Here is a 16,893-nt window from a genome sequence, read left to right as displayed (position 1 = left end):
AATGAATCTGTCGTGGAAGTCCATAAGGGATGATAAAATGGTTAAGCAGAGCGTCAGCTGTGGTTTTCACGGTTTGGTTTTTGGTAGGGACAGCTACTGCAAATTTGGTAAAATGGTCCGTTATGACTAGAATATTCTGAATTCTGCCCTTAGATGGTTCAAGGGTCAAAAAGTCCATACATACAAGCTCTAGGGGCTGAGTCGTGGATATACTGACCAATGAAGCTCGTTGGTTATCAGGTGTCTTGAACTTCAGACATCTACTGCAGTGGTCAATATAATTGGCAATGTCCTTACGCATTCTCGGCCAGTAGAACCTATCCATCACCAAAGCTGTGGTCCTCTCTCTACCTGGATGTCCCATTCTATCATGAAGGAAGTCCAGTAAAACAGGAACTACTTCTGGGGAAACAAGAACCTGTTAATGTTTCTTACCATCAGAGTTGGTGACTCTTACTACCAAATCATCTTTAATACTAAGCTTGTTGAAATTCTTGTTCATGATCTTGTCATGGTCTGTAGTCAAAGTGTCCTTCTTGGGCTTAGTGCCATTCCTGACATACTCTTTCCAGGTAGATATGGTAGCATCTCTCTTTTGTATATCATGCAGATCAATACGCTGGAAAGGATCCGAAGGCTGTAGCTGGTCACAAGATGTTATGGTCACTGGCAATGACTCAATCAGAGGTTGGCCTTGCTGTAAGTTGCAAATAGCTTTCACTGTGTCACAGTCTATGATCTCTGGGAGTCTTGACAACCCATCAGCGTCGGCGTTGTTCTTGCCTGGCTTGTAAGTGATAGTGAAATTGTAGGCTGATAGAGCTGCTATTCAGCGATGACCAGTTGCGTCTAGCTTAGCTGTAGTCAGGACATAGGTCAGAGGGTTGTTGTCTGTAAAAACGGCGAAGGTGTTGCCCATAAGATAATCCGAGAATTTTTCTGTGATGGCCCACTTCAGAGCGAGGAACTCTAATTTATGTGTCGGGTAGTTCCGCTCGGATTTAGTTAATCCGCGGCTGGCGTAGGCAATTACCCGGTTATGGCCATCCTGGTTCTGGTAAAGAACAGCACCCAACCCTGTTCCGCATGCATCCGTGTGGAGCTCAAATAGCTTGGAGAAGTTTGGGTATCCAAGGACAGGTGGTGAGGTCAGTTTGTCCTTCAACACAGAGAATGCCGACTCTTGTTCTGGATGCCATTTCCACTTGGACAGCTGTTTGGTATTGGGGTTGCGACTCTTCTTACCAGTTGCCATGACATCAATCAGGGGGCGGGCAATTTTGGAAAAATTCTGGATGAACTTCCTGTAGTATCATACAAAGCCGAGAAAAGATCTAACATCCTCAGGGTTCTTTGGTGTTGGCCAGTTTCGCACTTTCTCTATCTTATCTGGGTCTGCCTGGACGCCTTCTTCTGACACTATGTGGCCGATGTACTTGACCTTATTCATCAGGAATGAGCACTTCTTTGGTGAACGCTTTAACCCATACTGTCGAATTCTGGTTAAAACTTGGCTTAGTCTCTCCAAATGCTCCTCAAAAGTCTTAGAAAAAATGATCAAGTCGTCAAGATAAATGAAGCATATCTTCAAGTGAAGATCTCCCAAGCACTCTTCTTGGAGCCGTTGGTATGTCGCTGGGGCATTGGCGAGTCCAAAGCTCATCTCATTAAATTCATAGAAACCCAATGGGCCTGATGTGAAAGCTGTTCTCTCTTTATGGGACTCTTCTATCTGTATCTGGTGGTATCCTGATTTCATATCTAATACGGTGAAATACTTATTGCCTGATAAGGAATCTAAAATTTCATCAATACGAGGGAGTGCGTAATTATCCTTAATGGTTCTGGAATTAAGTTGACGGAAGTCGATACAAAGTCTCAATGTTCCATCCTGTTTTCTAACCAATACGACGTTGGATGAAAAAGGAGAGTGTGATGGACGAATCACTCCGCTAGCCAATAATTCTTGGATATGTGTTCTAACTTCCTCAATCATGGATGGTGGAATCCTTCTATATTTCTGTTTGAATGGTGTTGAATCATACAGATTGATCTGATGTTTCACCTTATCTGCTGTACCAATGTCTGTTGAGCTGGTGGAAAATATGTCCGAAAATTCTGAGATCAGTTCTTTGCATTGATGTTGTTCTTCTGTAGACACTGATGGTGAAATCTTGATCTTGTCATAGATGTTCTGTAAATCAGGGCTGAAAGTAGTCTCAGGCACCATGGTGTTCAATATCTGGACAGGCTGGAGTTCACACAAAACTCGTGGTGGAACTGCAACGGTCCTTGTGGTTACATTACATATCTCCACAGGTATAGTAGTGCTGGACTCATGGTCATACAGATGGAGTGATGACGTGATATCCAGATCTGTATGGATAATGGATTTCCTTGTGGCTTGAAGCATGGCAAGGACTCTGTGATAGGGTAGCTTCTTATCCATGTATCCTTCGATCGTCACTCTTCCATTAGGTGGAATAATCACTCGTTCTGTAGATGCAGACTTAATAAGACAAAGTCTATTGCTGTGTCGCTGCAAGTCTCTCTGCCTCAAGGTCATACACTTGAAGGCTAAGTACCATGAAGTCTGCAGTTGAGCATCTTGAAGATATCTCGATCCGAACTCATCTCGGGTAATATCTATGAGACGACTAATAATGTTGGTCCCAATGAGAACGGGTACTCTAGCATTATAATTGCTGTTAGGTACAATTAAAAACAAGCAGTCATCTAAGACATCATGAGGTGTACCATAAGGCTTAATGCTAGCAGATATATAGCCTGAGTAGGGCATATGTTGTCCATCTGCACATTCAATATGCAGTATTTCATCAAGAGGATGAATCTCAATATGAGATAAATATTTGTCATAAAAATCTGCACTTATGGTAGACACTGTAGCACCTGTGTCAATGAGCGCTGGGCAAGGGACCTGCTCAATCTCAATGTTCATCTCGTTCGATATACCAACTATTGCTTCTTTGTCGCTGGGCCTCCCTTTGATCTGGCCTGATCCTCGACCCCAGGATTTGGCCTGTTGGAGTTTAAATGACCTTGTTTCCTCTGATGATCCAACTTGACTCTGCATCCGATTGCTAGATGACCTTCTTGATGACATCTGAAACAAACAATCTTACCTTTTTGTTGATCTCTCGTTGGTAGGGCTGGATCACTCATTGCCTCAGGAGGAGTAGGCATCTCATCATACTGCAGTCTTTTTTTGTAATCATGGAAGTTTCTTCTTCCTCTCTGAAATGATGGTCTGGGCCCATACTGATAATACTGAGGAGGTTGATTTCGGTACTGGGGCTTAGCCATCTGCTGTATCTGAGTCGATAATTGCTGAATTTGTGCTTGTAACTGACCAAACCTCTCATCAGTGGTGGACTGTGCTGATTTGGCTGTAACCTGCTTAGGTTTCACTGTAATACCAGGTTGATGATCCATCTCAATCTTCCTGATAGCTACTCTAAGCTTATCAAAGTCTGGGGTAATCTGAAAGATATGTCCTGAAATGTCTTTCAATTCCTGGCGCAGACCTTTATAAAACATAGTCCTCAACATGTCATTGGCATTTGCTGGGGAAATCTTTCCTTTCTTAACAGCCTGGTTTAGAAGTTCCTCCAGTCGAACACTCCATGCTGCACAATCCTCATCAGATTTTTGTTTGGCGCTATAAAATTCAGCAAGAATGTCTTCAGTGCCAAGCACATTACCATATATGCTGTCAAACTTCTGCAGAATTTCCTCAGTGGTGCTAGCTGGACCTAACCACATCAACACATTTGCTGGTTCACCCTTTAATGATCTCCTAATAGCGTTCATGATGGTATCCTTGGAATATCCTTCTTTACTCAAACAAGTAACCTCATAACGCCAGAGTTCATAGGAAGAATCACTCTTTCCTCCAGAAAACATGGCAATCCGCACGGGATGCTTGAATGGAGTTGTAAAGTCCATCGTTGTGTTGGAGAATGGTGAAAAAGGTTCTGGCTTAACTGGTGTTTTGGGTGTCTTTGGTATAGCTCCTGATTCTTTACCAACGGCGACTACCTCGGACATCCAACCAAGCAGATCCGCAGGAGTATCAGCTTTTGGTTTCAGGTTCATAGCTTCCAGGGTTTTCATCAACTGCTCTTTCTCTTCCTTCGACATAAACGTTCCTGCAGTTGCTCCTTCTGTCTCTTCTGCTGTTGACTTTTTGTCAGTAGACATGTTTGATGTGTTGAGCCACAATGAAATAAAAATGTACAAAATACAATAATTCATGTACAAAATTCAAGGTAGCAGGTGGGTAGTCTCTCTGAAGACTAAGAAAAACACAGGACAAATGTTGGGGAAATAAATCTTATTCTTTATAATCTAATAATACGGAGGGTAGTTCAATGTGAACGTGTCAAAATGTGGGCTATCAAATCAATTTAAAAATTCAGTGCTGAAAAATAAATGAATCAGAATTGCTTAGGGAGGTAAGCTCTAAATAGAACTTATAAACAAGGGAAAACGAAAATAGAAATGCACATCCGGTAATACTTTGCACTTCCGGTAATGATAAATAATGCACTAAAGTTGTAAAGTTGTGAAATCAGCTGTTCAACAAACAAAATTACAAAGTCAAATAAGTACCAAAGTTTACCTGTTTACTCCGCTGTAAAATAAATCGGGGCAAAAGGGCGTACAATGATGTTTCAGTAAATACAAATTTCAAGTGAAATATTCAAATATTCTAAAGAAATAAACACAAGAACAACAATTTTCGATAAACTTTGTCAAAAACGCGTGTTTACATTTGTAATTTCCGGTGCGGTATAATCGGAATATCGAGCTCGATAGGTAAACGAAAAGAAACCGAACCCGAACAGTTAACTGTGAAAACGGAAGTAGTTAAACGAAAAAAACGAACCCGATCTGAAAAAAATGTCAACAAAACGGCATGGTTTCTGAAAACTGAAAATAATGTAGCAGGTATGGAAACAAAACACTCTGAAAATGGATAGAAGTAATTTAAAACTACTTAACTATGGTTCTTTACACAACTATGCAAGTAAAATGACACACTTTAACCCAACTTCAATCAACTGACACCTGTTAAAACTCAAACTAATGCAACACTACCACTTCAACTACCACTGTAAAACTCAACACCTGTAAAATATCTGTGTATTGTCAGTCTACAGTCTTGTTTGTCAAAAGTAAGACAGATGAATTAATCAACTACATATCTGTTATTCAAGTAGTAATACCTGGAAACAAAGGGCTTAAGGGTAGGTAATGTGCTATATAGAAATAGAGAGGATACTTTTACACTACACTTTCTTACCAAATTAGGAAATTTTGAAATGAAATTTAAATAATTGCAAATTCAAATAGGCTGTCAAATAAACAAAATTCTAAATGATTTTAAGAGTACTCGAGTGTTTACAAATTTATAAAATAATTAATTACACTGAAATATGAAATAGGGTACCCAAAAGTAAAAAAAAAAATAAAGAAAAAAAAAATAAATAAGACAGACAGACAATGTCTATGCCGGCTTCTAACACAAATGACCTTCACTCACCAATCAGCTGATCTTATGATTACATACTTATGATATTTACATGTACATATATACAATATACTAATACACTGCACAAGAATGGTCCATGGACGGAACGGTCCAGAATCCAGAAGGAATCGCAGACAGTCTATGGAATACACAGTCACTACTGCACGATATCGTCTAGGCTCAAAGTGTTTATGTTCATGAGAAACTTAACAGTCTAAGCTCACCAGAATAACGGAATCTCAGTCTGCAGGCTTTCTGTTGTATCCTTGACGTCCGGAGCGTACGTCTAATCCATCGTAGAGCTGAATTTCGTCTTGTCCCTACATGGGCGCCAAAATGTAACAGACTTGTGTTGAGGTAATTGTGTGGTCATTAAGAATGAACAACAAGGCTGTTGGTTCGAGTTGAACAAGACAGTAACTCTTTATTCGATGGATAGATAATCATCAATCATCATCAAAACCCTATAATGAAATAACAAATTATAAATTCTAAGCATAAAAACTATAAAGCTATTCATCAATATATATGTACAAATCAATATATCATATAGCTTTATCCGAATCAAGGGAGATAATTCAATTACATGAAAATTACATAATAAAATCTCCCATTGCTTTAATTAATGAATATTTAGAATAAAATCTTTACAATAATTATTATTCCAATGTATATGTACATTATCAATTATTGTTTAGCATAAAAACAATGAACATGCGTACCATTCAATGGGAATGGGTCAAATGCTGTACAACAGCATATAAGCTGCATACACAAAACTGTATATGTAGTAGGATAATATCTACAAATCAACAATTAACACCTTTGTAGATATCTATACTAATCATAAAATAAAGTTTACTTTAAAAATATGAAAAAGTGAGACAGCACTGTATTTACTATTTACACATAACTCTACATCTAAGGTCTCACTCTCACTATACATTTACTCCAGAAAAGTGATTAAAGGAATTAAGTGCAAAAATTACAGATTTCACATTTACTAGAATTAGAATTATATTACTCATTAGTATTAAAGAATTACTTACCATGCAATAGGAAATGTTGGTCTCAAGGTCAATGTCTGATTTTTGTAAAACAACTATGGAAAATCAGAGACAAAAACACTTCCAACACATATGGCAACCAAGCAAGAATTACCCCAAAAACACAAAGAAAACTTGGAGGGAAACACAAAAACCAATAGAAAACCATAAGACAATACTAAAAAACCAATGAAACTAAAAGATACAAAATGACCATGGCAAGAATATAGTTAGCACCCTGAGGCTAACTCTGGACCTCTCTGGAAAAGAATCATTTAAAAATCAATACACTTAACTACAGGTTAAATGAATAATTACATAATTCAGTTGTAGAAGTGTGCTGCAAGTAAAAACATATATAATTAAGTAAATGAATAGATGCACATGCAATATACATTGCTATGCACATGTGCATAATATATAAAACATGAGTCTGTCACAGTAGTATCATAATGTATGAAAACAAATGAAGGGACAGCATATAATAAAAACAATAAAGTAAATCAAATAAAAATTATGTTCGAAAGTCAATATATCATAAATCGTCTTCCTCCTGGGAATTTTCAGATTAATTGTAATTGATTATTTTAAATGCAGGGAACATTTAAAAAACACTCTCTTAAGAAGGATGGTATTTTCATTCATATAGTGTATTGTCTTATTGAACGAAATGGGTCTCAAGTATATCAAATACTTACAGAAATGATATTAAGCGAATTGTATCAATATTTTTATGTCACATGTGCAGCTATTTTGGTATATTGAAGATAGATTTGAATTGAGGAAACAGCTATATACAAAAGATAAATTGAATTCTCTTCCATAAAATGGAATTCAAACATTTACACACATTCAAATATGTTTGAAAATAATTTATTTCATTCACTGAAACACAGGGGTGGACATTATTTCATGGTTATCCAGAAATCAAAACGATAAAATCGATTTTTTTGTCTATTCAACTACATGAATCATTAAGAAAAGAAACATTGATTAATTCTAACCTCAGATGATGAATGAATTATATCCCTTTGTGCTGTGCTGAAATCGACACAGGAGTTGAATGGATTTTAGTTTTGATCTACATTTCATGTATTTACTCTTGATATGCTATTGCAAGGAGAAAGAAAAACCAAGAGTCATTTTATATATTTTATAACTCCTATCCGTGAACATCTTAATAATTTTACTGAATGGCAACATCTGTCATTTACTTATGCAATTATGTGCATTTTAGATAAAAAGTCATGTATTATTTCTTGAGTCTGGATTTAGCGAAGGTACGTCTCGTTCACTTCGGACTCCTCGGGACTCTGAGTCCGGAGGCCTCCACAACCTGTCCGACTCAATCACACCTTATATTTATGTTTGCTGATTCGGGTAAACTGTAACCAACTTTGAATCTGTTCCAATAAATTCGGAACAATTCATCATTTGTTTTATCTAGTCCTGAACTGCATATTGGTTGACTTTCGGGAATACAGCACATGTACTTCGTTTTTACCTTACCATATAGTTAAATTTAATTGATTTAAAAATATTTATTAAAAAGTTCTATAACCACGTCCACTTGGTAACATTATATAACCATGGGTGATAAGGCATGATAGGGAAATAGTATAGTATAAAAACATTGTAAACTGTTGAGTTGATTCTGCAAATAGTACAAAAATGTTAACTGCCCGGATTGTTTGCCAGTGCGGTTTACAATAACTTTTCATTTCAAGGCATTCTTTTTTTCATTTCAATGTATTCTAGGTGTCTCCATCTGAGTGAAAAATTCTCGAGAGGGACGTTAAGCAATATACAATCAATCAATCTATCAAAGCATTCTAAATATCTTCAATATTCTAAGGTAACATGTCAATTTGTTTTTCCCAAAAATTTTTTAACCTCGACACTGACTTTTTAAACAATAGATTGTATGTTATTGAAGCATATCAGAATGTTCTTAATATAAATTTATAATTATACCCCCGCTTGAAAAGTGGGAGGGTATATAGTAATCGGTATTTCCGTCCGTCCGTCTATCCGTCCGTCTGTCCGCCCATCTGTACGTCAGTCTGTCTGTCCGTCCGTCCGTCTGTCACACTTTTCTTCCCTAAACTCCTCCTACATTTTACACAGTAGCTTAATAATCTTTTGGGAGATGGTTGGTGGTGTAATGCAGATGTGTTATAGGGTTTCGGAATTTTGATTCTGCCCCGGGGGGTCAAATGGGGGTAAAAAAAATGACGTTTTTTATCCAAAAAGCCCCGTCTTCCCTCAACTCCTCTTACATTTTACTCAGCAGCCTAATCATCTTTTGGGAGATGGTTAGTGGTATCATGTAGATGTGCAGTAAGGTTTTGGAATTTTGATTTTGACCCGGAGGGTTAAATGGGGGTCGAAAAATGACGTTTTTTTATGTTAAAGCCCCCTCTTCCCTTAACTCCTACTTCATTTTACACAGTGGCCTAATTCTCGTTTGAGAGATTTCACTCTTTTGAAATTTCGGTGAAACATCAAGGTTTAGAGATCAAGAGGTCAAAATTGGTGGTACCCATTAAAAGCTTTTGCCAAAAGAAATTTACCTATGAAATGTGGAAGCAATACATATGTATAGCCCGATCCACTTAAAACTTATGGGCAAAGTTAAAATTTCTGTGGACAAACAAACCTAGACATAAACACAGGAAACAAAATATGTATATATACGAGGGCTGTTCGAAAATTATTGAGAAATTGTGTATATTTTGCTTTCTAATAAACGTCTTTCGGTGAAAATTGGCATATACGTTTGACATACACTAAAAATTAATAGGAGCAAGAAATACTTTACAAGTATTAAATATTTTCTCTACAATGGTATATTAATGCATCAATAGTATTGCATCATCCTTTCAAACAAATGATTTTTTTGACTGGGGTAGCAACAGCATACATTTTAAAAGAATAGTATAGAAAACAGTCTGTTTGATTTTTGTAATGTTATATATGTAATCACATAGAAGGAAGAGTATTAACGCTAACCAATCGTTTCATATGCGAAACAATTTACGACTTACGTAACGTTAAATGACGTCGCAAGGATGCTACGGGTCGAAAGACATATGCATATTTGTTACTTCAGCAAAACTTATCTATTTATTGTAGGAATTAGAAATTTTGCTTAAGTGTTTTAGTCGTTATTTATAAGACTTTGATGAATTTTTATGAAATTATCTCCGTCCTTTATAGAGTAAATGTAATTGTCTCAATAATTTCACCCTCGTAGTCTATTGGAAAAAAATTTCTACTATTATGGAGTAATAAGATCAATTGTCATTTAAGGTACAAGGAGTCAGACCCCCCCCCCCGCCCCCGGAATTTGCAGTTATTTAAATAAGACTATTTACTGAAGAGAATAAATATGACTTTAGACATCCTCCCCCTTAGAAAACATGGACCCCACCATCATTGTTTTTATTATTTTTTATTTGCTTCACAGAAAATCTTGGGCTTGATTTTTTTTGACTGAGGTGTGACCCCCCCCCCCCTTTCCGAAAAAAAAATTCTGGATCTGCGCTTGTATAAACTGAATGTCCGCAATGGGAGAAAACTTGACAATGTAAAATTTGTCAACTGTGGCATGCAATGATCTTTGTCCCTTTTTGAACTTCAACCTAACCATTTGCATTTATTTATTTTTATTCAATCTATACTAAATCTTGTACTTACCGAATGTCATTGGTCCTGTCAACGAATTCATAAAATATAATCCAATTAAAACACAAATCATTTTTACTAACCACAATTCAAACACTACGTCTATGACGTCACTGACGTCAGACTGCAGGGTAAAGAGAAACAAATGTGTGGATTGTGCAACTTCACAATTATATCTAAATGATGGCAAGATCTTTAAAAATTTTACTAATAATAATTTCTAAAATTAAATGTTTAAAAAACAATTTTAGAATTTAGAATAAAATTACACAAGAACTGTTGATTTTCAGAACGTTTAACATGTATTTCATCACCGATTGCGACGTTATATGTCTTTATAGTCATGTGACATGTGCCCTGTCTCCCCTTGAGTATATTAAAATGGTCTTTTAAAAGTTAAAACTTATCCAATTTGCGAGGGTTTTAAACAGGTTTTTAATTTTTTGTCAAATGTAATTAAACATTTAAAAAGATATAAAAGAAAATATTAGTTATCGTTAAGTTTGATGAAACTGACATCTCAAAGGTCTCAATTATTAAACGTGGGTAGAATAAATTATTTGCTATGTTAGTTTATTAGCTTTAATTGATTTACAAGTATCAAGGATTTCTTTCTTCCAACCAATAATATTCCGAAGATTTTTGAAACATACTATTTCATGTTCTTGCTCATGCCTCTCTGATCTGAGGCTCGGATTCACTGAAATCATTTTTTTCCTAGAATTTAGATGTAACTTTTATGCAACACTAAGATACCTTTCACTATGTACAAGCCATAGGTGCCCAATAAAGTCTTTGTTTTCAGCTTTCCACAGAGAAACTGGTAGAGTCAACATGTGAATGACAAAATATTTTATCATTAAAAGGAATGATCAGTAGGGAATCATAAAGTCATCACTGTGAAAATATTTTGGAATAAGTTCAAGACATTTCTTTACATTGAAAGTGACTTAAATCAATGTATTTCATTGAGAATGTATGTCTAATTGAACGATTCCTCTGAAATCAGTATGACGTGTAAAAGCATACCAAAATTAAAAAAAAAATAACAGGGCAATGTTTTTATATAGAGTATTATGCTGCCTTTAAAGAGATACCATGACGCACAAAGGGAAAATTAACAAATGTAGAATTTTTGAAAGACCAGAGTTAATTTTGGTCAGTTTCTAAAAGTATTAGGTGTCAGAAAATCACAGGTATCAAAATCTAAAAATTCTAAAAATAAATGTTAAAATAATTTCAGTATGCCCAATAACAAAAATATTGCCAGCTATTTCTTCTTCCCTTACGTATGCGTACCCAGTAAAGTTGAATAAGTTTCCGAAATTACCATGGTCTCAAGTAACCAAGAATGAATGTAAGTTAATCAAACGTTTTAAAACGCTGTTAGATCCTATTTCTCACATTTGCATGCCCTAGTTTAAAGTTGTTCACAAAATTGAGATAAACATGAAATTGCCTGTGACCTTTACATGCACGAAATCAACAAACCGGTAGACACAATCTTTTTTCCGGCACAAACAACCAAGCTATATGATAAACGTAATGACTTTTATTAACTTTTCTATCGTCAACTTCCCTTACGTATGCAGCGGAGTATATCTATCTCAGTTGATTCGATACGCAAGAGCATGCTCTACGTATGAACAATTTCTTAAACGAGGTAAATTATTCACAAACCAGTTAATGAAACAAGAATATTAGCAGTCTCGTTTAAAATCGTCATTTCGTAAGTTCTATAATGGTCGATACAATGACCTTGTCAGCAAATACAATTTATCATTGGGTTAAATGCTGTTTTGGCGTTTTTCATACCCATTGTTAGTCAATTATTTATACGCTGAATTCACGACGGATTTTTTCTGTTATTTCCTGATCATGACAACGAACACACGGCAGGTGTGACCGGTCGGCAGGGGATGCTCACTCCTCCATTGCACCTGATCTCACTTCTGATGTTTCGGAGGTCTGTGTTTGCTCTGCTCTGATTTTGTATATTGTTTAATGGACTTTGAGATTGAATACTGTTCGTTATCTCCATATCCTTCATTGTGCAGTTTTTTCTTGCAGGTTAATTGCCATATTTTAGCTATAAAGTCATAATTTTCATAAGTCTTTCACTGTATTTTACAGATGTCGTGAAATAAACACATGATTTTGACTCATTATATTACTTTAAGGGAGGTCGCTGGTGCTTTTGTCATCAATTTCGGAGCACATTTTCGATGATTCGAGCGGATGTATTGTGCACATTTAATTACGAAGTCAGTTACGTCACAAAGGCGACGTTACATTCTTTCCCGTAAAATTCTCTAAAAATGGCTTTATAAATAGTCTGTTCGAATCATGCTAGTATATTTAAACAAAACTCATGTTATCAGTATATGCATCAGCCAAGATCGAGTATTATTTGATAAGTCTGAATTCTGATGTGTTTAATGTTTTATGTCTTAGAAGAACCGAATAATACTGATACTATATTGCTCTACCAAAATGAATCGTTGTAAAGGTAATGCTAAGAAAAATAAAGTTAACGTAATTTGCGTAGCCAAAAACCTGAACATATGTTACATGTGCGCACGTAATATGTTACATATGTGCACGTAATTCGCAATACAAACCACACGTACGCTTTACGTCTTGTTTGCAAATCAAAGCCCCGACAAAAAATGTACATGTATTTGTATTTTAAGAATACAATCAGTCCTCGACATGTACATTCAAGTTAATGAAAGTTATATATGGTGTAATGATGAAGCGATTCGCTATTGTTTTTTTCACACAATAAAACCCTACTCCATGCCCTTAAATGGAGAGCTTTAAAACGTTTTTATCATAATAGGAGGAAAGTCTTTACTAGTATAAATAAAACAAATAGGAAGGGTCGCGCTTGCTTTAATATTATTCCATTTGGCTTGTAATTATTCTATTGCTTTCCGAAACACCTACGAATGAAAAAAATCACCCTTAATTGAATTTTAATTCTGAATTAAATGCCCACTCGTGCAAAGAATACTAATAGTTCATTCACCATGTAAATGTATGACCGTTTGCATCTCAAGATAAATACATAAAACATTGGTCATTTGTACTTCACATTATGAAAATAGATTTCAGAAAGCTGCCATCGTATAGAAAACAAAGTTGTTCAGAGCGTAATGCGGGCGCAGATAATTTAATCTCTGGATGTCTCATGTGGAATCAACTGTGATCTCAAATGGAGAGAACTAATATAGGTCACCTCTGTCTTCTGTTCAATTCGTGTTCATTGCATACTTCTGTGAGTATCATGAAAAAAAACACTTCTTAACTGATCAGCTGTGACCGACCGAAGGGACTACATGGTTGAACGTTGCATTTTAACGAAATTTATTTTTTTGTTAGTTATATGAAATGTTAATTTGAAGAATTTTAGCGATAAGCCCAAACATTGATACAATATTTAAAAATATATTGTGTATCACATCCTTCTTTTAAAAAAGAAATACTTGCTTGTTATATATGTTTTCTTGGCTTACCTACATTTTTTATGGTTCTCAGCTGTTTCTTAAAATTAAAATTTTTAATTTTTAACACATTAATGATGTTTATAAGAGGATAGTAGGCATCTTGTTTTCTTAATAATAACTACTGAATAAAAAAATATAAAAGAAAAATGGGAAAATCACACAATCTCCATGATTTCTTCTTTTAATTTCAAACAAGCAAATCTTGTCTTCTCATTAAGTTCTGTGTTTGGTTTGGACTTTATTTGTAAGTATTTGTATTATTTACTTAGATTTTCCTTTTGTTAATTAAGGAAATGAGAAAGTCTACCAGTTACTGAGTCAAGGAACATACGAGTTACGGATGGACATGAGTGACTTCAACAACCAGACTCGTTATGTTAAATACAGCAGTATATCTTTAGGAGACGAGGCTTCAAAATACCAAATGTCCTTATCTGGGTTTTCAGGCGACGTTGGTAAGGTATCTTAAGAGAAAAAATAACGTTGCAAGTTATCTTAAATTAAATTTTAAACAATTATAATAATTATAATATCAAATATAAAAAGATATACTGTATAACTTATACTACATATATTTCTTTTTGCGGAAATATTGTTTAAGTCCCTATACTGTAATAATATAAATTACTAAATAAATAAATAAATAAATTAATTTTTAAATGTATTTACTTATTCAATTATTAAATTTCTAGCTGATTGTTTTTCTGCAACGGGTAATCATATACATAACAGAAAGTTCTCACCAAAGACCAAGACAACGATGCTGATGGCAATCACTGTGCGACTTTGTACAAGTCAGGGTGGTGGCACAATAAGTGTCACTGCTCTAACCCTAACGGTCTGTACCTGGCTGGGGACACCGCCGTATTCGCTGAAGGGATAACATACAACCCCTGGCTCACACATTATTATTAACTAAAGACAATCCAGCTGATGGTTAGAAGAATTGTATGAGTAAACAGCTTAAAACGGATTAGAAGAAAAAACAATGTACATTTCCACAGAAAATACAGTATAAAGGGAAATTTTAAGGAGACGCAAATTTAGCGATTTGTCCATAAAAGTTCCTATTCTATTTTTAGCGACTTCAAATTTTAGCAATTTTAAAAAGCTCTATAAAAAAGCTATAACAAATAAAAGGGAATTATCTTAAGCGATATTCAATTTTAGTGATCTTGGCACCCTCGTTAATAATGCCAAAATTAAATCCTCTCTAAACGTCTGCTTATAGGGTAGGTAGAAATATTATATGTTTATTTCATATAAATGCGTGTGTCTAAATAATAGAAACTAGTTCTAATTGTAACGGGGACCATTACAGTTGTTCCTCAAACGCTACCACACTCCCTTTTTGTGCAAATTTCCTTTAAAACTTTTTTCAAATATGCTTTATATCGCACGATTTCATAAAAAAAACTTTTAAAAGCTACAATAATATCAACTTTTTGTCATTTAACGCATTGCATGCAAACGCACGTGCATGCACATGCAAGGTTATCATGGCATGTTGTCTAAACTATTAACAAATCTTTATTTTCCAAAAATCAATAAAAAGTCATAAAAATATAGTTTACCTTTTTTTTTCAAACATATTGTTCATTTTACGCATTGCATATGCGCAAGTTCATGCAAGCGCGTCCTTGCATTTAATTTTGATAGCAGTATCATTTAGGAATCCATAATACCAATTCATATTCTAAACTTCATCCCGTTTTGTTGAGAATCAAGAAAGATATAGGCATGTAAAGTTTCAGCCAATCAGATTTCTGAAAAATCATGTATACATATAATAAACGTTAAATAGAATATATCTTTGAATAAAAAAAATATGAGCTCCATCTTCCATTTAACTGATAAAGCATTTAGTATGACTGTACAAGAAAGTTGTGTCGTTGGTGTTACTATTTTTGTTTTTGCTACAAAAGAGTTATCATTCCTGATAAGAGAATATAAACAGTCCTAAGTCGTATTACATCACTCATCACCAAAAACAACAGACACTGTTCCTTGATATTCATGATCAGAACATATTGATGGACTTCAGATATGAAAAAAGTACACTAGTACAAACTTTTTTGTCAGTGGTGATTCCATCGTTATTTCAAAACGATTTTAGATATTCATAGAAATCTTTTACGAAAAATGTTCCTTAGGGGAACTAATAGCAATGTTGACCAAACTTTTACTTTATCCAGGGTAAATTAGAAATACCAGATCATTTTATGACTAATACGTCATTGGTGTAACGGTCATTGGCATAACTTCCTAAAATTTAACACCAATGACAGGAATGGTTACACCATTGACAAAACAAGTACTTTTGGAGGCAAAAGATATTCTTCTTATATTGAAAAATTATTTATTTGTATTCTACTTTGCAAACCTAATCTATGGTGTTTGAAAGTAATTTGATTTATTTTCTAATAAATATTTTTTTCCACGTAGGGACGTTTTAAATATCTGGTAATGCCAATGACAACTTCAGATCATAAACATGTAACACCAATGACAAACATTTATGCTCAAAAAATGGTTTTACTGTCTATATATAACATATTCCAATACAAATGGCAATTTCAATTTTAAAAACTGATGAGATCCAAACAATGCTTTGCGCTTCCCAGATCTTTCAGTACTTTGATTACATAAACATTCCTGAAATTCGGAACAATCTTATCACATTCCCAAAATGTTTTGATTAAAGAAAAACATTAAGGTTATATAGTGAAAATGAGGAAAGACGAATTTTTTATAGGATTTTTGCATTGACCTTTTCATCAAACACAATCCATCATTCAGTCAATGAGCTCAAAATTAAATGTAGAGTTATTTCTCTTGATATAGAAAAGCGTTTAAACAAGGAAAATACATAAATAAACGTTATAAAACACCAGGAGGCTTAACCAATCCTTTTTAGCTATTTAAGCAATGAACCTTATTGATAAAATATAATTTTACGACTTATTTTTTTAACAATTTAATCTTGATGGGATAGGTATATAAGAAACCGAAATCATATTTAAACTTGATTGATGAGATCATTTGGATTTAAAGATATGTTCTTAATTCTATCTCTATAATTAGTATTTTCATTGTG

The 16,893-nt window shown here is 34.7% G+C and overlaps 1 pseudogene; it reads left to right on the top strand.

Annotated features, from left to right (window-relative positions):
- LOC134232213 (ficolin-2-like) overlaps positions 1–14,925 on the top strand; it is a 33,669-nt pseudogene extending 18,744 nt beyond the window's left edge.
- Positions 14,926–16,893: the final 1,968 nt, after the last annotated feature.

Source organism: Saccostrea cucullata, unplaced genomic scaffold (assembly GCF_032062105.1).
Source record: "Saccostrea cucullata isolate Sc308-1 unplaced genomic scaffold, CSIRO_AGI_Scuc_v1 ctg10626, whole genome shotgun sequence".
NCBI lineage: Eukaryota > Metazoa > Mollusca > Bivalvia > Ostreida > Ostreidae > Saccostrea > Saccostrea cuccullata.
This window is presented reverse-complemented; position numbering and strand designations above follow the sequence as displayed.